Source organism: Vipera berus (genome assembly GCF_964194415.1).
Source record: "Vipera berus genome assembly, chromosome: 3".
Taxonomy (NCBI): Eukaryota; Metazoa; Chordata; class Lepidosauria; order Squamata; family Viperidae; genus Vipera; species Vipera berus.
The window spans coordinates 45,812,501-45,839,580 of NC_138204.1; the positions used below are offsets into that span (position 1 = coordinate 45,812,501).

Sequence of the window (27,080 nt, forward strand, 5' to 3'; positions counted from 1 at the left end):
TTATGGCTTACAGCTCATGAAAACCCCAAATCCACAATCTCAGAAAATTAGAATATTGTGAAAAGGTACAATATTCTAGGCTCAAAGTGTCCCACTCTAATCAGCTAATTAAGCCATAACACCTGCAAAGGGTTCCTGAGCCTTTCAATGGTCTCTCAGTCTGGTTCAGTAGGAATCACAATCATGGGGAAGACTGCTGACCTGACAGTTGTGCAGAAAACCATCATTGACACCCTCCATAAGGAGGGAAAGCCTCAAAAGGTAATTGCAAAAGAAGTTGGATGTTCCCAAAGTGCTGTATCAAAGCACATTAATAGAAAGTTATGTGGAAGGGAAAAGTGTGGAAGAAAAAGGTGCACAAGCAGCAGGGATGACCACAGCCTGGAGAGGATTGTCAGGAAAAGGCCATTCAAAAGTGTTGGGGACTTTCACAAGGAGTGGACTGAGGCTGGAGTCAGTGCATCAAGAGCCACCACATACAGACGGATCCTGGAGATGGGCTTCAAATGTCGTATTCCTCTTGTCAAGCTGCTCCTGAACAACAAACAATGTCAGAAGCATCTTACCTGGTCTGTTGCTCAGCGGTCCAAAGTCCTCTTTTCTGATAAGAGCAACTTTTGCATCTCATTTGGAAACCAAGGACCCAGAGTCTGGAGGAAGACTGGAGAGGCACACACTGCAAGATGCTTGAAGTCCAGTGTGAAGTTTCCACAGTCTGTGTTGATTTGGGGAGCCATGTCATCTGCTGGTGTTGGTCCACTGTGCTTCATTAAGTCGAGGGTCAACGCAGCCGTCTACCAGGAGATTTTGGAGCACTTCAGCTTCCTTCCACAGACGAGCTTTATGGGGATACTGACTTCATTTTCCAGCAGGACTTGGCACCAAAACCTGGTTCAATGACCGTGGGATTACTGTACTTGATTGGCCAGCAAACTCGCCTGACCTGAACCCCATAGAGAATCTATGGGGCATTGCTAAGAGAAAGATGAGAGACATGAGACCGAACAATGCAGAAGAGCTGAAGGCCGCTATTGAAGCATCCTGGTCTTCCATAACACCTCAGCAGTGCCACAGGCTGATAGCTTCCATGCCACGCCGCCTTGAGGCAGTAATTGCTGCAAAAGGGGACATATGCATGCTTATACTTTTCAGAGGTCCGATATTGTTCTATGTACACTCCTTGTTTTATTGATTGCATGTAATATTCTAATTTTCTGAGATTGTGGATTTGGGGTTTTCATGAGCTGTACGCCATAATCATCACAATTATGACAAATCACGGCTTGAACTATCTTGCTTTGCATGTAATGAGTCTATCTCATATATTAGTTTCCCCTTTTAAGTTGCATTACTGAAATAAATGAATTTTTGCACGATATTCTAATTTTTCGAGTTTTACCTGTAGTTTACTGAAGAGCAGAAGCACAAGACATGAGAGACTAGAGCAGCTGACCACATGTAGCTGGGAGTGGTGGGTTTTTATGCCTTCTTAGGCTTTTGTGCTTGGAGTTCCTGTTCCTGTGGCATGAACTTTGACCTGAGGTTCAGTGTGCCTTTCTGTTATTGGTGGGTTCATCCTATTATGTCCCAAGGGTCATATCCTGCTTCCCTGGGGCTGATGACTATGTTCTGTATTGGATTTGTTTTTTTTTTTAAAAAGAAGGTTGCTGATTCTAGGGATCGTTTGTCTTTCTAATCCCATCAGGTCCAACCTTCCTGGCTCCAGCCTTTCTGAAAGGATTATCACATCTGCATTTCTACAGACCTGGTTTCTGCTCAGTTTCTGGCTGGGGGGGAGGGAGACATTTCTGCCTTTTTAAAGATTTTCTCCATTATTCCTTTGGGGAAGATCTGTCTGTTTAATATTTCCCAAAATGTTTCTTTCTAGGGGTGTGTGTGTGTTGTCCTTCTACACTATATAGCCAGGGAGAAATTAATAAATACATTTAGGCAAAAGCACCCATCTGTTTTTGGTGGTCTTCATTTGACAACAAATTACAAATAGATTTGCTTCCACAAAAACACAAGTTTAAATCAAAAGATTGAAGATGACTTGCTTTTATCAACATTTTCAGTCTTGAGTGGTAAATGGCTTCCTCCATCATATTTATATTTATTTGAAAACTTGTGTCCCACTCCTGTCACAAAAATTCCCAGAAAAGCTTAGAGATTAATAAAGACAATGTACTTGTCACCCTCAGGCATACAATCTACAAAGACATGTCGCATAAGGGGGAAAAAAAGTGAGAAAGGAAAGAAAAGCAAACAGACTTCAGCAGCCATACTCAGTAATCTGTGGTAAAAAAAATAGCTGGTCCACAGTTTGGGAAATAGATCCCAACCGACCAGTCAGAAATAATCAATTCTTCTTCAGAATGATCCAATATTATTATTATTATTAATTTTATTTATATACCGCCCTTCTCCCGAAGGACTCAGGGCGGTGAACAGGGCAGACATATAAAATACAAAAATACAAAAGTTAAAAAGAATTAAACATATGCCCAAGCTAAAAACAGTAAATACATATATTAAAAATGACAATAAAAACCCAACCCATCCCCCATCAGGCCAAGCCGGCTTGTTCAAATAAATGTGTCTTCAGATCGTGTCGGAAGGAGCGAAGGTCGGGCGCCATCCGGAGCTCAACCGGCAACCGATTCCATAAATCCGGGGCGCCCACAGAGAAGGACCTCCCCCTGGGGGCCACCAAACGACATTCTCTGATCGGTGGCACCCTGAGGAGGCCCTCTCTGTGGGAGCGCACAGGGCGGAGGGAATATAGCTAGAAGCTGTTGATCTTACAAGATGGGATCTTATCTTTCTGGGGTTTAGTTGGAATCTACCTCCTATTTGTTATTTCTGCCATTTCAAGCTAAATAGGGTTACTATATACACTCATATTTTTTTCCTATACATGACTCCTCAATCTTTGACTTCTGCCTACATGAGATTTGTAAGTATCTTAAAAACATCTAGGATTTCCATACTTACTATATCTATATAATCTGCAGTTAACTTGATTGATTACATAAATCAGTTGTGTGGTTGATGAGCCACAGCTGAATCACAGGCATGCAAGTGCAGCATTGGAGCAAAGCAGTACAAAGGAGCTTTCTTATCTGCCACAACTGGCATAGCCAGATTTAACTCATTTGTTCGTAGCTGGCCAAAGTCATATGAATTGAGTGATTTCCTAGGAGCAAGCTGGCCACAGGTTCTGTTAACTCAATCATTGTGAATGGAGTACTGCTTGTTCCATTCTGCTATACAGATAGCAGAGAAGTCAGGTGGTGATGGAATTTGGACACTTTATTTGATTGCAGGGACTGCCTGTTTGATTCTTGGGGTGAGACTATAACTTCCAGTACATAATGGATATGGATTTGGAGGATTCCTCAAGTATCTTTCTTTCTACATAGCTATCCAACCCAGGATTTTGTTTTCCTCTCTGTTTCCTACACCAATTTCATGGCTGATTCTTCCCCATCCCAGGATCCTGGCAAGGAGAAGGGCTGCATAGGTTTTGACCACAAAAATACTATTTGTTTCTCTGCCAGCAGTTATAGAGGTGGATGGAAATTTACCATATTTGGAAGCAAAATATTATATGCAAGAGCCACTCTCTGTTTATCTGTAGTAACATGAAGTATGCCTTTTCAGTTTGTCTTCTTTCCAATGCTGATTTTTTTTTGCTTGATTTAGGAAAACTCACAATGGAAATCATGGTTTTATCCCCCATTACTGATTTATATTTTTATATGTCTATGATTTGAGGGGTAGAATATATGATAGGGTAGTGGGAAAGAGCAGATAGCATTAGATCAAGAAATTCTTTCTTCAGAATATCCTTTTAAAAGGTTCAATTATAGATGAGGTTAAAGGGGTCCCAGGTAAAACCTCTGCCACCCCCAGATGTTCCTCCTGCCATTCTTTGTAGGTCAGTTGGAAGTGTTTGTATATAGGAAAAGAAGAAATGTAGTCCAAATGATAAAAGTAGCAACAGATGGAACAATAATTTTACATAGCCTTTTGGATGACCTATTGAACTCAGAAATTAAATTATCTTTTGATAGTAATGATCCTTAGTTTCAGCAGAATAGTGCAGATAAGGACCAAAGTATATGTCAGCTGAAATACATATTTGAAAAGGATGCCGAACTCTACCATCCTTATAATAGAATTTGCCCAGAAGTAATTGAAGAGTAAACAGCAATACCATAACATTTCCCCGTTCTCGTTCAGCAGGGGCTGAAAGGAAAACAAAAGAGAATTTTCACAGACAGGAAATACCTGGGTTTTCTATCCATTGCATCCTCTTCTGAGTCCTGCACTTCTAAGTCAAAGTAGAGAGGCATGTAAGCAGGAAAAGATAGCAGCTACTACTACTGAGTAAAAAAAGGCAGATTATAAATTGCACATCATAATGTAACAATAACAATAACATGTTCCTTATCTTACCCTTGCTGTGTACAATGGTTGGGAAAGACCATGAAACTGTTTATCAGCAAAATGCAAGCAGCTAACTCTGCTTCCTTATTTGCTGTCTCTCTTGCTTGACGAAAGGATAGTTATAAAAGGAGCAGCCACCTCCTGAGCCCAGGTTGTTTTTTTTTTAAGAATCATTGGTGTACTGGTACATTCTGCTCCTTTGTTCCCACAAGCCTATTTTTTCAACATGAATGACTAAACAAACATAAACTACCCATAGTTAGTTAAGCATCACTTCCCCCAACTTGAGACCGGAGAGAGGAATGGTCCAAGTTATCTTCTTGGGACCTGACCATTAATGAACCCTCTACCAAACCACCTGGTTTTAATCTGTCTCTATCTATTTGGATGAAACTGAACAGAACTGGATGTGACACTGGAAGAAGTTCCTGTGCCCTATATCAGTGGGGCTGGAAAGATTCCCCTTGTTAGGACTGGTGCTAATATGCAAACTATTAAAACATATTATGCAAGTCTGCCCATGATGTGCAGTTTCTGGTTCCTTAGAAAATCTGTGTGAAACAATGTCAGAGGTGATTTCCTGGATAGCTGAAATGGACATCCAATTATGAGGCCAGTGCTGTACCCCTGTAGAAGTTTTGTATATGGTTACTGGATTGTGTTTATATGTTTACTTCTCTTGGTCATATTCTCATATGCTAAAAAATAAAAAAACTAAGCCAATTTCTTCATATTGGATTATACTTTACAATACAATACTATACTCACTCTAGATTAGTTTATGAAGTCTTGCCACAACCTCACAAGAATTTTGTTCACATTATGGTTGGGTAAGTGACTGAAATTTATGCAGGTTTTTTTTACCACCAGCAAAGTGAGAGTAACACAATTTATGTGGTAAATGAGATGTCTTCTATTGTAGATTTACATTGTTGACAGATATTTTTGAAACTATTTATTTATTTGATAAATCCTTTTGCTTTCTATAACACTAAGAAAATGATATGTCCACAAAGCAAAGAAAAAGAGCATTAAAATGTTTGTTGTAAAGTGTTTGCTTCACACTGTTGCTTTATAGATGCTTCCAGAGTTGGAGAGCAAAGACCACTTGGATAGATAAATATTATGATATTTAACCAGTACGTGTGAGTGTGCATATAATACATAAAATAAAAGAGATGGCAATTAAAGAGGAACAGAGAAAAAAGGAGAGGAGAAGAGAGGAAGGAGTTTTAAAGATATCAAAGAAATGCAGTTTTATTGGATGGTATTTTTTTACCTCATTCTTATTGGAGCGAGGCAATTTTGGCAACGTGGGTTACAGTGCTTTTATGATTTGCTAAAAGATGGGAGATCTACCATTGATTGTCTGTCTCCAGGAATTCCTTTATGAGCGGTTAGATTAATAACTTACTTCAGATAGAAATTACAGTACAATAGAACAAGCTGTACATCCTCTATGGCATGGGAGTCAAGGGGCAGGGCAAAATTGTTTGTGGAAGGAATTTGATATTTACCATCAGTAACTTCGGATGTCGATAGCTGAATAATTGGAGTTGAATAACTACAGAGCTTTGAATCTGTCCAGAGCAAATCTTCTGCGGTGTCTACTGTTTATTACAGACTGAAAATGATCAGTTGGCTTGGTGCTATACTAATGTCATCCTGTATCAAGGATCCTCTCCTTCTGTGACCCTTTTGCTTATTTATATTGGTTGTATTACCTCATTAGAGAATTACAGGTTGCTATTTTTTCTCTAATGGATATTTACAAGATAGATTGGAAGTTATTGCTGATGGGTCCTTGGTGCTCTCTTTTCCTGCAGAAGTTTCATTACCCACATTACTTAACATCATCAATGCTAATAAGGTGTGGAATTTGCTTTCAATTTATGTTTTAGTGCAGGGGTCTTCAAACTTGGCCCTTTTATGACTTGTGGACTTCAACTCCCAGAATTCCTCAGCCAGTGGATTGCCCTGTCAGTGTTGGTGGGAGTGGTCTTAGAGATTCACTGTTAGCTTGTTTGGCAGTTCTTTGATTGGGATGTTGTTTACTTCTTGATTGTTGGCCTGAGGTTAAACTTAGTGTTAATCTATGCTCATCTGGATGTTGATTGCTTGTGGGGAGGTGTTTTGGTCTTATTATTCTCCTTGTCAATTTTTCCTTTTCATAATATTTAGCAAAGGATCTAAGGGCTCTTCACATTCTTACTAGTATTAATGACAGAATAAGCATACCATCAGCATACAGAAGAAGTGAAAAGTGTATATCAGCTAATTTTGGTGGATGAAAATTGCTATTATGGTGGTGTTGTGTGACTGAGTTTATATAAACATTAAAAAGTAATGGAGCAAGAATACAGCCTTGTTTTTCTCCTTGTGCTGTTGCAATTGTGTTAGTTAGCTGTCCTTGGGGACCACATCTTACCCTCATTGGTTGGTATTGCTATAAAGTTTATATATTAGTAGAAGTAATTGTTTATCATTATTGGTAGATAGCAGCTTCTTCCACAATATTTCTCTTGATATGGAGTCAAATGCAGATCTGAGATCTACAAAACTGCATAAAGAGAGCCTTTGGATCCAGAGGTGCATTTCTCCACTCAGTAGGATTATTGCTTGGTCTATGGTAGTTTTTCCTGGTGTCACACCAGCCTGTACTTCAACTAAGATATTGTTTTCAATGAAATCATAAAATTTCTCAAACAGGTATCAGCATAGATTTTGGTAATTATATTCAAAAGACTGATTGGGTGGTAGCTGACTGGATTTTTCTTTTGTCCTTTTTAATAGATAGGAACTATTGAGTGCCCAATCTCTTGGGATATAAGTGGTATTAATACAAGTGAAAGATGCTGCAGCATTTTGGGTTTTAACGCAGAACTGCCTGGCCTATCTGAATAATTAAGCACTTTGATATGCCCCCCTTCATTCAATAAACGAACACTTAACAAATAGCACTACTTTTGGAGTTGCTCTGAACATTCAAAGAAAACCACTGAGATGGAAACATCTGTCTTAACCATGAGTGCATGAGTAGGTTGGCAATGCAACATTGCTGCCAGCCACATCTTTATGTAATAAGCTCTTAAACCAATGGCAGCGTGCATAAATCACTGTGATGCCTGGAATACACAGTAATGATAGAACAAGAAAATATTTACTGGCTTCACTTGCAGTTCCTAGCACTGCAGCTTTGAAAAATAATCTCTAATAGCTAGAACTGTTAAAATGAAAAACAGAGATTACCAGGATATTTGTATAGGCTAAAGGCATATCTAGATGGCAGTTTTCTTGCAACACCGCACATAAATCAGGACTGGTAGTTATGTCTGCAGGAAAGATGAGCTTTTAAAAAGTAGAAAGCATCTAGGACAGCTGTTTACAACAAGAGGGCATCGGAAATGCCTCCATCTGCTAAAACATCATAAACCAACTATACAGTAGTGGCCAAAATTGTGGAAACCTTTTGGGGAAAGTGTACATTTGAGGTTTGATGGCTAATACCACTTTTTTTTGGAGTGGTACCATAAAATTATATATCAATGGAAAGATAATTTAATCAAGAATGTGATGCAATAACTTTTATGAAGGATTTGCTATTAGAATAGCAGTTATAAAGAAGAAAAGTGAAACACGTAGAAAAAAATGAGATATACAAAAATTATCACCGTAGAAAAAAAATGAGATATACAAAAATTAGCACCATGTCAGTTAATACTTAGTTGGGTAACCTTTAGCATCAATTATGGCCTTACAACATCTTCCCATGGAGTAAACCAAGTCCTTTAGTTCTGCAGCTGTTATAATGTGAAACCAAGATTGAATGATTGCTTCTATTAACTGGGTTTTATTGCTGGGTCACTTCTGACTAACAAGTTTCTTTAGTCGGCTCCATAGATTTTCAATTGGGTTAAGGTCTGGGCTATTCCCAGGCCATTCCAGCAGTGGAATATGATTATCTTGAAACCACTTTTTGCACATAGCAGCAACATGATATGGAGCTGAATCCCATTGAAATATAAATGCTTCATTGTCTTGGAAAAGATCATGTGCAGGAGACTTCAGTTTGGGCTCAAGTATTTCATTAATGTATTTTTGGCCATTTATATTCCCATTAATCACACAAATTCTGCTCACACCTTTTGATGTCATACAACCCCAGATCACAACACAGACTGGGTGTTTCATGGTACATGTAATGCAATCTGGATGCAAATCTCCGATTCTTCTCCTTATGTTTTTTATGCCATCACTACCAAACAGGGAGATCTTGGTCTTATCACTCCAAATAACACTGTCCCACTGTTCCTCTGTCCAGGTAACATGGGTTTTAGCCCAGTTTAGTCTTTTCAACCGTTGTTTGAGAGATAAAACTGGCTTTTTTTGTGGAATTCTAGATTTTAGGTCAAATTCCTGCAATCTGTGCCAAACAGTCCTTGAACTCAACTTCACATTGCATTGTGCCATTTCATCTTGTATACACCCAGATGATTTTATTCTGTCACGTAGGCACAGTCTCTTAATTCTTCTATCATCACTTGCTGTTGTGGACCTGTTCCTGCCTTTACTAGTGTGGTTTTGTAGTGACTGAGTCTCTTTATACCTCTTGAACAAACCTTGTTGCATTACATTCTTGATTAAATTATCTTTCCATTGATATATAATTTTATGGTACTGCTCTAAAAAAAGTGGTGTTATTAGCCATCAAACCTCAAATGTACACTTTTTCCCAAAAGGTTTCCACAATTTTGGTCACTACTGTATGTCTGACTCAATTTGCTGTTATACCTCATTTTTCTAGTTACCATTCACCTAGAAAATGCTGAGCTATTGTGTTTAGTAAAGGCAATGATGAACCCAAACATTACATTTGATTGCTGAAAATCTAGTCCCCTGGTACTGGTTATGCTTAGTTCTTCATGTGTTGATTGAAATAAGAACATGGGTGTTTGAGTGGCAGAAATTTTTAAGCAATTGTGTTAACCATGTTAAAGTGAACAGACATATATAACATCCATATAATACAATACATTTATTAAGCCAATGAAAAAAGAGCAATATAGTTTGCAAACCTTTAGATTCTAATAACACTTCTCAAAATATTTTAAAATCCATGCAAAAATATATATATGAAAACATGAAAACCATATCACTGGCATTAAGCCTTGTCTGCACCAGGATAGAGTAATTTGTATAGCTGTAAAATTGGTTGTGCTTGCCAGTTACAAAAGTGCTCTTAGGTTGCACTGAGGACACTTTCAAATTTACTTACATCTTAAAAGTACTGTGTGCAATGGACCATTGTAGAAGATGTATCATTGGGGGGAAAAACCCAATATCTCCTTCCAACTCTTCAAGCATAGTGTTTTTCAATAGAGCCAGCTGATACTCATTAAGTGCTTCACATTTATGTTCAGTCCAGCCCCAAAGAGAATCTGCTGCTTGCTTTGTTCTCTGCAGTTCCATTTCTATCTCTACATATAGGAAACCAGGTTTGGAGAAATGTAGCATAGAGCAGAGGTCTCCAGCCATGGCAACTTTAAGACTTATGAACTTCAATCCCAGAATTCCTCAGCCAGCATGGATGGTTGAAGAATTGTGTGAGTTGAAGTCCACAAGTCTTAAAGTTGCCAAGATTGGAGACCTCTGGCATAGAGTACATAGGTTTCCATATCAAACAGGCTTTCTCTGTGAAAGTGAATGAAGCCTTAGCAGACACAGGAAATGAAGATAAATATGTATTGTCTTAAGTACAAGTACTACCAATATAGATGAATAGAAATCAAATATATATGTCCCAGAGGCTAAGCTTATTGGATTGTTGTTTTTATTGCTTCACTGTCTCAAAAGATAGATAAGTATTTTGAAAATAAATCCTTCCAGTTTCTGCCTGGTGAGATGTATTTCCACATTATTACAAAATGAACATTCTGTGGATGTGTATTTTGGATCCAAGATTTATGGTAATCCATGAAAACTTAAGCCAAATTGGCAGAGCTTCTTTAAAGTGAATGTGCAGTAGTGGACATAAGACCAACAAAAACAAAACTGGTTGCCACTCTACCTTCTATAATGCATTTTCAACTTTCCAATCTAACCTCCCACATTGAGGTTCCCTGGCAATCTCCCAGGCAAGTATTAAGGTCATCCATCCCTATTTAGCATTCTTAGATGCTGTTTCCTACTTTCTATTAAAATCAAATGATAACGAATACTTTGCACGAAATGAAAAGTGCATGAGATGAAATGGTTAATTGCATAGAGAGAATAAGCAATTTGTTATTAAAACACAGTATGCTGAACTGGGACAAAGATGCATGAAAACATGAATTAATTTATACCATATGATTAAATTATTAAAATATATTTTATCTTAAATAAGTATACATACACTTTCATGCATGGAAATTAATCCTAAATATACAAAACTCAATATATAAAGCAAAGATTTTTGATAAAAAAATAACTCTGAAAAATGTAATCATAACCTCTTAACGGAGGATTTGCTGGATGCAAATACAACAGCAAGCATTTAGCAGCTGAATTACCATAAGTGTTTTAACCTTTTCCGATATTCAGTGACACTTATTTGCTCTTCAGTTTATTCCAAACATCCCTGTTTGATGCAAACATTAGAACAAAATATTAACTTCAACCCCCCCCACCACCAAAAAAACCCACAAAGTCACAAACATATACTGAAATAGAATCTGTTACCAATATATGAAATGTACCATGTTTAATAGTCATGTTGCCTGCCCAATGTGAAATTGGCTACTTGGGTAATCTATAGTAACTTTAACACATTTATTGTGCCCAAGACTATATAGTATAAATATAGTTTTAAAATAAAAGTGTAACGTTAAAATCAAGTGCAAAGTTTATATGATCACTTATGGTGTTTGTTCAAATTATAAAACAGCTAAACAGTGAGCGGCCTTTTATTTCTTAGTTCAGTAAATTAATATTGCTGTGGCAAATGCTTGGGCTTTCACTTTGGTATTACATGTTTTACAAAATTTAAAAAGTACTATTGGCTCAAGGGGCAGCCTTACCCCTAACTTGCATAAAATGACAACATATATATATATAGATAGCAAAACAAAATTCAGATTTGTTGATTTATAGTTAATTGTGTAAAAATGGAAAACTCGGGAATAATCTATTCATATGGAACAAGGGAGCAATTTTGAAAGGCTTAAACAGGGCCAATGTTTTGCAGTAGACATACTGACTCATGCTTGTGCCTTTGATAAGAGAGGCAGCAGAGAAAGTGAACTCCATAAAGAAAACTGTGTAATGTGTAATAATGATTCTTGGATAGGATTACAGATTGGCTAAGTGTCATTACTGGTATGGAAAACTGTTGAACAGATGGAAAGTGGGGGAAGTAATTTCTTTCTTATGCTGACTGATTCTCTTGAAACTCCTTCTCCATGCAGCTGCTTTTCTTCTTAAAAACAGACCAACATCTGGGGAGGAACTACAGCATAGAGCAGGTGTTTTTCAAACTTGCCAATTTAAAGATGTATAGACTTCCATTGTCAGAATTCTTTGGGAGTCAAAGTCCACACACCTTCAAGCTACCAGGGTTGAGAAACACTGATACAGAAGGATCAAAAGGGGGAAAAGTAATAAAGTATTCCCTTTTCATTTAGCTATTCTACTTGATCTGAGCTACAATGGGATTAAAAAAAATCAGGACAATCTCTAGATGTCAGCAAAGAAATATAGAAAATTCTTAGTGAAATTTAGATTGCTGGAACCAAGTTCCAAAATCTAGCAGAATTAGGGGAAGTGTCTGAGGGCCACAAAAAGGTAAGTTGTGTGCAGCCTTTAACATGTCTATTTCTGATCTAAAAGAATAGATGTATCTTTTCTAAAGACTAGAATATGCTCTTTTGTTAAAATCCCATTTATATCCCACCCTTTTCTGAAGACTCAGGGCGGCTTACAATCTAAAGCACAAATCAATGTGCTTAGCAATAGCTTTCATTCTATGTATATGCCTGCTTATTATGCCAAGCAGCATTATTACAAAGTCAGCTTATTACCCCCAACAATCTGGGTCCTCATTTTACCTACCTCGGAAGGATGGAAGGCTGAGTCAACCTTGAGCCTGGTGGGACTCAAACCTGCATTAATTGCAGGCAGCTGGTGTTACTTAAGGAGGCATTAGCCCACTGCTCCACCAAGGATTCCTCCTTGGATTCCTCCTATTTACAAAGGATTTTAAATGAATTGTTTGATCTTGCAATATCCCATAATTATGGGCTTTTGGGCTAAATTATGATTTTTATGTAAACAGAAGCACATGACTGGTGACTTATTTCTGAGAATTGGGACTTCCACCAAGGAATCTGGCTTAAGGAGAAAAGTAGTGAATTAGGTCTATCAGATGAGCTGTAAAAATCAGGATAACCTCTACTTAGCAGAAAATAAAAGACCCCCCCCACAATGCCACCCCTAATTTGGTTTAATCTTTAATTTACAATATTTTCACTGTTGATATGTTCACTGTTGGTGAAACCAACGGGCAAAAATGTTAATTGAAGGAAACAGACCCCTTCTGTAGCAAAACTACTACCTTTATGCACTGGAGACAGTCTGCTAAGCATGTCTAGTTGTAAAAATGACCACAGTTTGAAGAAAACAGGGTGCATCAATCACTTTATTACTTCCTCTGTATAGCAATTCTAGTAGCAGCAGGAATTGCAAATTATATTAGAATGATGCAAATATATAATTTCCAAACTAATATTGGGCAAATGTCCCTTTGCACTTTTCCATTGTTTGGGTCTTGATAAAATAATGGCAGATATAATAAACAATATTCGACTATGGTAACATTGCCAGAGCTGTGAATTCTAGCATCTAGAACAAAAAGCATGCATTTTTCAGTGATTCCTTGGCTCTTGCTTGGAATGTCTTTCATTCATCAAAAAGCCACCAACCTTTTCATAAAGCTTGCGTTCAGGATGGGAAAGAAAATCCATTAATGCAACTCAGTTGCATGGCCTGATCTTTCTCTGTTTTTTTTTTTGTCTTTTTCCTGACTCTTTTGTTAGTTTTGGCCACCTCTTTTGTTCCTTTTCTTCCTAGGTGGACCTATTTGAATTAGCAGTATTTTGCCTCAGGGCAAAAATCTCCTATAAAAGAAGGAAAATTCATGTTGAGATCTTCTTTCCAGCCTTCAATAACTGAAACCACTCTAGGGAACTGCAGAGAAAGACAGTCCTGCTTTCACTTGCCAGCCTTTTGAGCATCTCAGAGAAAAACCTCTTTGAAGCCAGATCTTTCCCTTCCATGGACTGGATTTGAGTCTCTAGACAGCATGATCCTCAAATAGGCAAAAGCTTACTGGGATCCTTCATGGAATTAGACCTGGAGTTATATAACCCTTCTGTTATGCTCCTTGCTGAACTTTAAAAGCAGTGTAGCTGCTCTTGGTCTGTGAGGCAGTCCTGCTGAATTTGGTTTCACAGAATGGAGGAGCCCAGCGATTTCACCTGATCAGCTGGGTCCAGAATAAAATTAAAGAAGTAGTATACCAATGCCCATCCTTGCCTTTCCTTCTCTTAAAAAACCCTCTTCTGTTTTATTCTCCATTCCCAAGGAAAATAATACTTGTGCAGAAGATTCCCCCACCCTCCCAGCAATATCTGTATGTATGAATTCTGTTTGTGTCTTTCCTACATAGCTATGGCAAGTAGCCCCAGCAGCTTTCTTTGCTGTGACAGCTGTCACTATTTTTCTCTTACTGCCTTCTGGGGTTGAACATTATGTAAAGTGAACAATTTCTTGACCCATCCACCCTCACTCTTTCCCTCCCTGTCACTCTCTGAACTGCTACTTCACTTTTCATTGAATTTCAATATTCTCTGGAGTTCATTGTCTTTCTCTAATGGAATGGAACAATTTCCTTAAGTCTCATAGCCTAGTAAATGTTTCTCATAGTCCTGAATGCTAGCATCAAATAGCCAACAGTACGGTAGGTCCTGATTGTGGTACAAATGCAATTAATAAATGTGCTAAATGCCTCTCCCCAACTGCATTGTTGTATATACCACTAATCTCAATTATTTAACACGGTGGTTCTTAAACTGATTGACCCAATTACCCCTTTCCTGGTCTTGAATAATGTCATTACCCTGACAAAAAAACCCCCAACTCTGTTGTTTTACACAAATGTCTTAGCAGCAGCCTCAAACTAGATCCTTGACTCACAAACAAGTAATTACAAATTGCTTCATTACCCCCAGGATATGCCCAAATTACCACCTTGGAGGTAATTACTCTCAGTTTAAGAACCACTGATTTAATACATTACATTGATTGGTTATTCATTACAGCTTTATTTTTGGACTTCTGAAATGCCTAAGCCTCTTGAATAATCTACAATGTTAAAACATGACAGAACTGATACTAAGGGAGGCTCCAATTCATAATATAGCCCAGTTTTATATTAGGGAAAGTAACATTCCTGAAACTTCTGGAGAAAAGAAGGTGCATCATTTTAAACCACAGTGAACATTTACTAAATTGTTCTCTAGATATGCAGGGCCATAATCCCCAGATTGTATGACTAATGCCTGAACTCATTTGAGAGGTAAAAGGCCAGGGAAAGCTGGTTCCATTAATTTGCTTAAATGAATTCCATTTTTCTATTATGCACATCACTAGGGGTCTTTTTATTATGCACATATTTCAGTCTTCAACTGGACAAAGCATTGGATCATCCATAAATCAAATATAATCTAATCATTCCTTTATACTCTAGGGAAAACTCAGAGTAAAAGGTCAACCCTATACTGTTTTGGTTCTGCAGAAAGATAGATTCCAGATTTTGAATCCACTATGCTTCTTCCAATCCCACCTCTAAATGGCAAAGAAATGGCCATTTCTTTGAGGCCATAAAGTTTTTATATAACAAGCATCTGGCTCGGAATCTATATTTACCTGAAGAAATAAACTCCAGTATGGTCTATGTGTTAGGAAAAAGATAGAAGGCAAACCATCTCTTCTAAAATATTGAAGGAGTAACATATTTACTAGTAAATGGTGCTCATAAAACCCACATAGAAAGTTGATCGGCTGATTTTGCATCATGTATGTAGTAACTGATTATTGCTCCATTTATTCCATTTTTGGAAGTATAAGATGACTTCAAAAGCAACTTTTTGTCTTGTAAAAATGCTGGTGAAAAGGATATTATAATGAATAAAGACACAAAGTCTAAATTTTAGTTTTTTTCTGACAGATTTTCTGACAAAACCACTATATCCCACACCAAATATTTAACCTGTCCTGTGTTCCTATTGTCTTTTTTGGTATATTTATTGGCATGGTCAACTCATACTGGTATACAGTATTGCAAACAGAAGTCCATACATAAGAGGTAATGATCTCTACAGAGATTTCATGTGCAGCTGTTTAAATAAAATGGACATGATAATTCTGACTGAGTTCTAGTTTTATGCAACAGGTGAGGCATAGCAACCAGTCAGCCTTAGCTGGGAGTATTCTTAAAAGAAGTATTTGATTGAAGCTATTGACCTAACAAGAAGATAGCATCTTAAAGTAATCAGAATAACAGAGATGAAAGGGACCTTAGAGGTCTTCTACTCCAACCCCCTGGTCAAGCAGGAAACCCTATAACATTTTAGACAAATAGATGTCCAATGTGTTCTTAAAAATCTCCAGTATTGGAGCACCCACAATTTCTGGAGGCAGGTTGTTCCATTGATTAATTGTTCTAATTGTCAGGAAATTTCTTCTTGGTTCTAATTGGTTCTCTCCTTGATTGGTTTCCATCCATTGATTCTTGTTCTGCTTCCAGGTGCTTTGGAGAATAGCTTGAGCCCCTCTTCCTTGTGGCAGTTCCTTAGATATTGGAAGACTGCTATCATGTCAACCTTATTTGATCTGTAACTGATCTGGAAAACCTAGGCAAGGCCAGATCTGGTTATTATTTTGATAGAAAGCAACCAAAAATTTCCAGGGCTATGACTCCATCCTGAGATGTAAAAAAATTGTTATATTATTGTCAAGAACATTTATGCCTATGTGCCTGTGTATAGTATGCAGGATGAATCTAGCAAAATTGAAAGAGTTTCCATTTACTATTATCAGCCCCTGAGTTTCTTTACACTTTTATACTTAGTCACTAATTAATAAGAGCTAAAATGTTGCATTTTTAATGTTGCTTTTTTGTTGATTTTCCTCATTGTCTTAAGAAAATGGATATAAATATTTTAAATTGGTACATATGCACTCCTATCTGTACTGAAAGACACATTCAGCCTATTTGGTAAGGCTTGGTGAGGACTGGATGAGATCTCCCACCTGGTCTACTATGTATTCAAAAACTTGCTGATAAGTAACTTCAGATGGAATGAGTATGAAGTTGACTTGCCCTGCCAATTTTGGTGTGGATGTGGTGGGGTATATAGAAACCTCATAAGCAGCTCAGAGTATCCTTGTGAGTAGTGCAAGTTCTGTTCCTAGAAAGGTAGTCCCGAGTAATAGCAAGAACACTGCTTGAGGAAGTTGAAGGGAAGATACTTTAGTGGCCAAGTGGCAGTAAGGAAATTGAAGGATTGCTAAAGACTAGGTGGTATCTCCAAGAAGAGATCAACAGGAGTGTCTGGAACTGTATAAGATAGGAAATCATGGAGAAAAGGAAGCTTGGTACTGTCGGACTGGGTTGCAAAAGGGGCAAGGATGGAAGATGAAGCACTTCTTTTTTCTTTCCCCATCCCATGAGTGCCAAGCAGCTACTATAAAAAAAGGTTAGTGGACAACAGCCAGCTGGGTGCCAGAGCATCAGAGAGCAGCACCAGAGGCCAATGCCAGAAAAGAGAAATAGTGCCAGAAAGATAGAGAGTGAGGTATCTAGAGGGCCATGTTAACAGTCCAAAATCTTGATGATACTGTCCATAATAGAATAGTTAGTTATAAGTGGATAAGGATCATGTAAAGCTGAGTGAATGGTAGAATAAGAGGTAACATACACTTTGGATACAGAAGAAATGATAACCAGAATTGAATAGAGTTAGTTTCAGTAAAGAAAAAAATAAGAATACAGCATCAAATATAGAAGTGTAAAATGAAGTTATTAAGCTGGGAATTTAAGGACAAAGAATAGAACTGGCATATAAAGTGGAGAACTCTGAATTATTATGATAGAATGTAGTAGAACAGAATCAAGTTAAATAGAAAAGGATCTGTGCCTAAATACTAGATAAGTTAGGATGGATGAAAGTGAGCATACAGAAATAGGAAAAAATAAAAAGTGTACAGTAAATGAAAGAGCATATCATTCAGTTTAAAAGGAAAGTTTCTCTTTCTTTCTGTTCTGCTGTTAACTTTCTTCTCCTATTTCTACAACCTTCAGTTCCAAAGGAAGAGAGCAGTGGCCACCAAGAACTGTGATGAAACCAAAATTGCAACCTATTCATTAGTTGTTCTTGTTTTCATTCAAAATGAAAAATGCAACAGGTATTCAATGACATTATCAAGTACATCATAATAACACACATGCATTATGATTATCTATTGTAGACATGGCATTTGTGTGCCATGATCTTATTTTTGTCTCCATGGATACTCATCTTCCAAGGGGGATGCATAATTTTTATTGGGCCATGGATCACTTTGATTGTCATGTACATGATAAAAAAGGCACAGCCAGATCCAAAAAGTGGGAAGAGCTGAAACCAATTTAGTATCACTTATATTTAAATGTTAGTAAAATTACATTAATTGCATACAGTTATTATCACAGTTGCATGCCTCCAGCTCTTCAAGACTGAGATTGTTCTGAGTAGAGATGTTAGGGAAGATTATAAAAGCTTTTCTATGCAAAACTAATCTCCTACTAATCTATAGAATTTCTTTTTTTGTAACGTTATAAACATGTTAAGCATATTTCTTGATTTCATGTCCTCTCTTGTAAGATGACTTGGCCGATATTTTGCACAATATTCTGTCCCCCTCCCCCCACACACTGGTATATCATGGTGAATTGAGAAAGAAAAACGTGAATTTTGTTGCCTTTGCTGTCTATAGATGTCAGTCACTCTCTTGGGGCTTGTTACTCTAAGAGATAGAGATGGAAATAAATAGGTTGAGGTGGACAGATTTCAAGCTTTCAGGAACAACTTTATCACTTGAAACACTGAAAACCATTCACCAGACTCAGAAGCAAATGGCTCATGTTTAGAAATAAATAATTCTGAACATAGGAATTGGACTTGAGAAGTAGAAATGTAATCAGCTTGCATTCCTTCTACCAATAGTGGATTTCATTTCAGCTGCACAAGTGAGAGTGGGAGGAAGATTGTGCTTGTTGTTGCTAATCAATTGAGAGAATGAAATCCTTAATGATAGATGCAAGCATCTACCAGTAGAGACCATAATCTCTTGTCTTATATTAAACTTCATAAATCATGGGGGGAAAAAAATTCCTAGGTTCCTTGTGACACTCCCTAAAGCCTTCCTTTTGCTAAGGGAAGGAATCAATGTCCATTTCATTAATAATACCCTGTGTTCATGATGCCAAAGATATTTATTGTCAAGAGTAAAAGCTTGAGCTAATTTGCTAAGTTAATTAGTGCTGTACTGCAAAGCACAGACTATGAAGGAAAAGACATGCATCTGAGAGAGGGGGAAAAATAGATGGAGAGAGTGAACGATGGAAAGGCTGTAAAATGTGAACTGGTTGTCCTCTCTTATTTATGTGTGACATAGGAGCAAATGTTGGCAGGCAGCTACAAGCTCTGTACCTAGAGATCTGGAGGCACATTCTCTCACTCCCCATTTTCCATCAAAGGAGAGAACATTCCTGTTGAAAGCCTAGACAGATTCTTCCTCCCTTCTATGCTAGGGTGCAAACTACCAAAATCCAGAGCTAACTACTGTATGTATAAGTGCAGGAGCTTAAAATAGACTGGAAGCCTTCTCCTTGGAAATGTCTTTTTCTGTTCTTGTCAATACGAGAGAGAGGGATTATAATTTCAGTTAGCAGACCTTTTGAGGAACTGAGGTCCAGTAAACTCAAATATTTATTAAACCTGAAATATTTTCTCTCCTTTCCCAGAAATAAGTCATGGCTCTTATGAAGGCAGACCTCTATGGGACGCTATTCTTAAGGCAAGCTTTGGGGACTTTTTGCCCCCTCTCCTGTTTCCTGTCAGCAGGGAACATTGTTGGGGCAGAAGCCAGGGATCAATCCCGCCCCTGCATATATCAACCTATATGATCAATTTTCCCCTCACCATTCCACTGGTATCAGCAACTGCCACCCCAGTGTAAACTCCATCTACCTGCCTGATCTTCTAAATGCCTCCCCTCACTTAAGTGAAATTCAAACACGAAGGTCACAGAATTCCCATGTTTTAGGACCACTGTTCAGTCTGCTTCCTTATAACAGTTCTGATATTTTGAGGTCTTATCCACATGAAAACTTTGATTGCTGGATTCAGAGTCTAGCATGGCACGATGGCTCAGTGATTAAAGATGCTGAGCTTGTCATCTGGAAAGCCAACAGTCTGGGTTTGAGACCTAAGTGCCATATGACAGGATGAACTCCTCTAACTCGCCTCAGCTCCTGCCATTCTAGCAGTTTGAAAACATGCAAATGAAAGTAGATAAATAGATACTGCTTTGGTGGGAAGGTTGCTGCATTCCATACTTTTCATGCTGGTCATGTGATGACAGAAGCGTCTCTGGAACAACGCAGGCTCCCTTGGCTGAAAATCAGAGATGACACCCCCCCCCCCCCGAGTCAGGCATGACTGGACAGAAGAAATCTTTCAACTTTAATCCAAAGTCTGTTAAACCAAAGATATTTAAAGGAAATATTTGCTGTATATAACTATATTACTTTTGCACATATTTCAGAACCATGCTAAGGTACTAAACCAATGACTAGGGATTTTTACCCTTAGCAAAAATGGCCTTTTGTTGTTGTTGCTTTCCATAACAAAACAAGAATGACAGTTTCCTCTATCTTTACTGACAATATAGGAAATGATACAGTTTTGGAGGTTTTAAATAGAAAAAATAAGCTTAAAGAATCTATTTTCTTTTAAATTCCTCAACCACCCAAAACAAACAAAATGGATTCCCCCTAAAAAAATAAATCCTTCTCACAATAGCCACATTCTCTGCAGCAGCAGAAGTCCGAAATCACAAAAACCAAACAAATAATATAGAGCACGGGTGTCAAACTCACCATGTCACGTGATGTGATGTGACGTATCATGACTCTTTTTGCATTGCCGGCAATGGGGTGGGTGCGACTTCGGTATGATGAAACCGGCCCATGGGCTGGCAGTTTGACACCCCTGATACAGAGATATATTCAAAACAAATAAAATGTAGTTACTGATTGAAAAAGTCCTTATCCCTACTTTAACAGAGATGTGATCAAGTAGAAAAAATATTGTGTCAGCAGAAATATATACTAAAGCAGGGGTCCCCAACCCCCAGGCCTTGGACCAGTATTGGGCCGCAGCATGCCAGCAACAGGTCCACATAATCAAGCAAAGCCACATCTGCGGGATGCAGGCAGCACACAAAACCACGTACCCTCTAGTCCGTGGAAAAACTTCTCTCCATGGAACTGATTCCTGGTGCCCAAAAGGTTGGGGACCTCTGTACTAAAGGACAACTTTCTATCTTGAAGTTCCTAAAAAATTTAAAAGTACTGAGCTGCTGAAAGCAGACAAATGCTTATTATCAACTTGCATCACTAGCAAGAGGAATTGTAGTTCTAGGCTATTAAGAAGTCAATAGTTTGGCAATGCTATTATATAGTTGTACATTTTGTAACATCTATGTAGCTCATTGCTTACCTATTAGTAGTGAGCAGGGCTTTTTTTCTCATAGAACGCTCAGAATGGAGTTCCGGCACCTTTTTTGGATGGAACCTTGTAGGGTAGGCAAGGCAGGTTGTATGACATGTGTGAGTTCCGGCACCTTTTTCTTTTACAAAAAAAGCACTGGTAGTGAGTGTAGAAATAAGAGGATTACTGTAGTGAATTCATTAGAATGAAAAATAGCTCAAGTTATGATGGAGAATAGCTCATGTGAGGGCTGAAGCTGCCAGTTTGATGAGGACATTAATATATAGCAGGCTTTTTGTAAAGAGAAAAATTACATGGGTATATCACTCCACTGTGGGAAAATATTTGGGTTTTGCATTAATATATTCATTCATAACAGCTAATTCATTGCACTAGAGTGTTAAAATCATGAGATTCTAGGGAACAGATCACTCACACAAGCATTCTTGTGCCATATGGTTATGTGTGTGTAAATAAATTCCATAGCAAGAAAAAAAATAGAAATAAACAAAATATCCAATTAGGAAAAGCATATTCAATAGCACGCCATAACAAGCAATCAGTTACCATAGGATATATCTAACATGAGAGCCAAGTGTGGCATCAGGCTAGAAATTGGGAGACCATGAGTTCTAGTCCTGCGCTAGGCACAAGCCAACTGGGTGATTATGTGCCAGGCGCTCTCTTTTGCCTTAGGAAGGAGGCAATGGCGAAAAATACTTCTGAAAAATTTTGCCAAGAAAACTGTAGAAAATTGTCTAGGCAGTCTCCAAGAATGGGACACAACTGAATGGAAGAAAAAAGAAATCTAACACACTTTGAATAGTTGTAGAAAATATTTCCCTAAAATAAAGTCCATGGTAATAAAACATTGACAATCTCCACTATTTGGTGAAGAATTCAGCAGATTGCCAGTCGGGTTTGCCTGTTTTATGTCAAATGGACAATGAACTTGCCAAAATGAGGTATAATCCATTCTCACATCAGAAGAACGTCAGGGATGCCAATGGGTTATCTTCTTCCTTTGGTTAATTCTAGATTGACAATTACAGCCAACAGTGGAAAATAATTAGGTCAAACTCCCTCTCCCCCCCTCCTTTATGTTTACATTTAATTATTGTTCAGTGTGTAAGTCTGTCACTTTTTCCCCCGTGGAAGGTTGTTGTTAGCAAATAGTTGAAGCAGAAATATTTCTCTGTCTTCTTTTCATCCTACTTTCTTTTTATTACTAAGATCAAACATCTCAGTTTTCTTTGAGTACAGAGACAGAAACTCTTTTTGAATCCTAGTGAGAAATCATGGTTCTAAGACGATATTATTTCATGTTGTAGTAGAGTTTTCCTGTTTACTACAGTAGCTGACAGCATGCAACATTCCCTCCCATTGCTGCCATGGTCATTTTTTCCCCCTTTCATAATAAATTGTTTTCCCTCCCCCAGTTCTTAAGGTTCAACTAAACTAGGTCAGGGTATGTTTTCTGGATCATGTGTTGCCACAGTTTACATTCTGAGCCAAAAAATTATGAAACTTGGCAAATCTCTAAAATGAATAAACTGTGTGAAGTAGGGTAGAATTAGCAGATCTTATTTACGTTACATACAGTAAGGGAACAATGTCAGCCACAGAAATGTTTTTTTAAAGAATTAAAACTGTCAAAATTAGTATGATAAATATAAACATTAGCATGATTAATATTCATTATTGGGATGAATGTGGAAGCATCATAGTTGGGTGTTTTCTTATGTTTTTAAAGTACAGTCTATAATAAAAAGAGACAGAACAGCTGTAAAAATAGCTCTTAGTTCACAAATACACTTTATTTCTTTCTCTAAAAAAGTCATTTACCTTTCACTGGGGCGCAGTATAGCTTATTTAAAAAGACTTTTAATTCTCTCATATTTCAAGACATCAAACATACCTTTGCCTCAGGCTTTGCCTCATCTGTACAGTAAAAGCAAACTTTTCTTTTTCTTTTTTCCCCTCAAGGCAGTAGTAACTTAAAGGCTTTCTGAAATGCTCTTTATAAGAGTTTGACAGGTCTTGAAAAACAAGGAAGGAACTGCAAGTCCCATATATTACAGTGGAGGAAGAATCTCTCAAATCTGGGACTTTAAGCAGTCAGCTGCATTCTTGCATTTTTTTCCTTTGTGACAGTTTTTCAATTTTTCTTTTATAATAAATGCAGTGATAATTCCAGCAATTTACTCCCATCTCCGTTCTTTGGCTTGCCAATCCTGGATTGTTTCATCAATATGGAATACAAGTTTGGCAGGTTTATCTTGTAACTTTTTGATGAAGAGGCAGGACAATTTGTTTCTGTTCTTAGTTTTGGCATTTCTGTGATGTTTAAAGTGCATCTGTTCCTGCTCATACAGTTCTTCAACAAATGAATGAAGCTGTGAATGAAAGATAAGCAGAAAAGTCCACATATCTTGGAGGGGGTGGCTTCAAAGATGTTTAAACTTATGTAGCTCCTTGGAACAAGTCAGTATAACAGGAAGCTTTCTAGCTTTAGAACTATAGTGTTATGCAGTTTGTACATTGCTTGCTTAGTTCTCCTAAACAAACACCATCTTAGAGATGCAGTTTATTGAATTAGAATCCAGTGAGCCCTCTGGTAATAAACAACTTCACATAGTCATTCTGCACCACAAGATTTATACCAGGCAAAAATGGGAACTCTTATTAATTTATTTATTGAGATTGAGATATACACACATTCAGTAGAACAGAGTATAAAATATATTTTATTATACCACTGAATCATCTCATTCAATTGGGTGATTAGCAAATGAATGACTATTGAGTTTCAGTCATAGTCCCAAAATTTCCTTTTCAAAAACAAGAATTCTATTCTGGTTTTTTAAGCATTATACTTATCTGATATCTAGTGCATCCCAGATTGTTGGGATCATCTGAGGTGGTGCATGGCATGGGCATTCCATTTGGTGCAGTATTTTATCTATCCCATTCAACTGAACCTATTTCTTGTTTTGTTTTTATTTTTACTGCTATCTTACCCGTGCAGAAAAGCAGAGAATAACTTCCACAAATCCCTTCTAGAATAATTAACATACTTCTTAGTGCCAACCGTATTGGCTAGCCAAAGGGTTTCTGATGGAATTAGAAGAGCCGAGCACAATGCAATCCTCGCATCTGCTGTGCTAATCACTGCCAAAAATGCATCAGGATTTGTTTGCTGCCAGTGAGTTCTTTTGACAGAGTTTCAGCTTCTTTCTGAAGTATCTGATACACTGCTGGGCTTTGGAAACATTTCAGCGATGTTTTGGGGAGAGTGAAGAGACAAAAGTATACAAAATAGTGTATTTATCTGAGATACTGTCCTGCAATTGCCCTTAGAATGGTTAAGGATCCTGCTTTCTAAAAGCAACTGTTTAAAAGATTGGGCAGTCCAACAGCTAAAGATAAAACCCCTACAAATTGGAAAAGTAGAGGCTGCCCATCGACTGTTAAGCATGCACAGATGTCACCTGCTCACAATCTTTTCTCACTATGGTGAGATGAATTTCAGTTTAAATGAAGGTAAAGATTCCCCCAAATTTGCCTCTTTAAATTTGCATTTGCAAGCATTATTTGTATTCTTTTCTGTCTTCTTTTGTGTGATGTAACCTAACTTCACCTAAGTTTAGTAGCCTCTGAACATAATGATGGATTCATTTAGTTTAAACAATCTGATATGCCATGTAGTTCACTACTAATCTGATTTTGGTTTGATGTATCAGTCAAGAAAGTTTACTAGTGATCCAGCCCTTCTTCTGCTTTAGAGAAATAAAAGAGAATATGTTGCTATGACAGTACCCCAGAAAGTGATAACCAGGATAATAGGACACGTTGTCCCTTTCAGGACAAGGCACAAATATGTTTCTCTTCCTGGTGCAATATTTGCTGTTTTGAAACTGCATTGAAACTAGATGCAACATCTCTTCCAGAAGCAGATTTCCATAATCTGAATACACCCCCCCCCACAATTATAGCACCATATGAACAAAGGGAAGCTCATCTCATTTGGAAGGCTTAGCCTTCATTTATCCAAATCAGAATATCAACTCTTTGCTACCACTTTTAATTCTGTACTCTTGATTCTGAAGGGGTCAGATAATATTCTTCACGGGCCAGTTTGGGGATCTGTCACTGTGGGGTCCTTGAAACTCTGGGAGGTTGATTGTTTTTTGCAGATGTTTCATTACCAAACTAGGTAACATCATGATGTTACTAGTTTGGTAATGAAATGTCTGCAAGAAAACAGCCAAGCTCAGACAGCAACAAGTACTCTACAGTTCAACCCTGAAGTAGAACTTTTCTCTCCTATCTCTATCTCTCCTATCTCTGATCCTCAACCCTGCTCTAAAACCAATTTCCTTTGAAATCCAGATTCACCTTTTTCTTTCCTTTCCTTGCTGTTTGATCCATGCCTGGCTCTTAACAGCTATTCACAGCCTACTGCCCCAAAGTTGATGAAATATGTCAATAATTAATTTCTGGTCTGTTTAATAAACCTTCTGTCATTGGTGCAATAATGTGATCTTTTGGGTTTTAGGCCAGCTTCTTCTATGCAGCAAGATTTATTACCTCTTTCCCTAGAGCTTGCAGCCCTATGTAGGACTTTTATTTGGAATGAAAGAATTGGGACAAAGTGTTTCATTTCATGAAATGTCATATGCCAGGTGAAACCTTTTCATGTCTTCTTTAAAGGACACATTTTAAAACATCTCTGAAGATATGTACTTTTTTGCTCTCACTGGAGCAGGCCCTAAAATACATGAGTTATTTGAACAAAGCTTGGAACTGCTCTGTTCTGGTATTTGATTGTTTATCTGTACGCTCATTGTTCTTCTTCAAATGATCGTCTTTCTAGGTAAGCATAAACTAGAAAGAACCTGGAAAAAGTAGTGCATTGACAAGGAGAGGAATATTTAAAGAATAATATAAGAGCCACTGATGAGAAATTCAAATTAGAGAGCACTAGGTGTACTAATATTAAATGCTTACACATTTTCATTATCCTCCAAACCAGTTCAGGCTGCTGATTGTGCTGATTAGTCCTCAACACAAGAGCCTTAAATAGCAAAAAAGATGAGAGAAAACTTTGAGCTTTATTAAGTACAGTCAAAGAGCAAAAGGTGCTAAACTAATAAAGGCTGGACCCCAGAGCCATTGGGGTGCAAAGCAGTTGGCCTGCTTCTGCACGCGAAGAGCTCAGATAATTCCAGGATGGACTTTATTCCTAAATATTCTTCCATCATATTTCTAGAGTTCTGACAAAACGTGATCCACTGGAGAAGGAAATGGCAACCCACTCCAGTATCTTTGCCATGAAAACCCTATGGACAGTACCAAAAGGCAAAACGATATGACGCTGGAAGATGAGCCCCTCAGGTCGGAAGGCGTCCAATATGCTACTGGGGAAGAGCAGAGGGCTAGTACTAGTAGCGCCAGAAAGAATGAAGCGACTGGGCCAAAGCTGAAAGGACGCTCAGCTGTGGATGTGTCTGGTGGTGAAAGGAAAGTCCGATGCTGTAAAGATTTTTTCTCCATAGGAACCTGGAATGTAAGATCCATGAATCAAGGCAAGCTGGACGTGGTCAAACAAGAGATGACAAGACTGAACATCGACATCTTAGGTATCAGCGAACTAAAATGGACAGGAATGGGTGAATTTAATTCAGATGACCATCAGGTATACTACTACGGGCAAGAATCCCTCAGAAGAAATGGAGTAGCCTTCATAGTCAATAAAAGAGTAGGAAAAGCAAT

The 27,080-nt window shown here is 37.9% G+C and overlaps 2 long non-coding RNA genes across 3 annotated transcripts in view; both read right to left on the minus strand.

Annotated features, from left to right (window-relative positions):
• Positions 1-4,514, minus strand: part of LOC308667015 — a 24,615-nt gene extending 20,101 nt beyond the window's left edge. For both annotated transcript variants that reach the window (XR_014026211.1, XR_014026212.1), the window contains exon 1: positions 4,294-4,514. This is a non-coding gene — a long non-coding RNA (uncharacterized lncRNA). The remainder of the gene's footprint in view (positions 1-4,293) is intronic.
• Positions 4,515-7,709: 3,195 nt separating this feature from the next.
• LOC308667017 lies at positions 7,710-23,760 on the minus strand. Its single transcript, XR_014026213.1, has 6 exons — positions 23,224-23,760; positions 21,315-21,444; positions 21,049-21,148; positions 20,693-20,804; positions 13,410-13,604; positions 7,710-7,784 (listed from the first exon to the last, which is right to left on the minus strand). It is a non-coding gene; the product is annotated as an uncharacterized lncRNA (long non-coding RNA).
• Between the last annotated feature and the right edge of the window lie 3,320 nt (positions 23,761-27,080).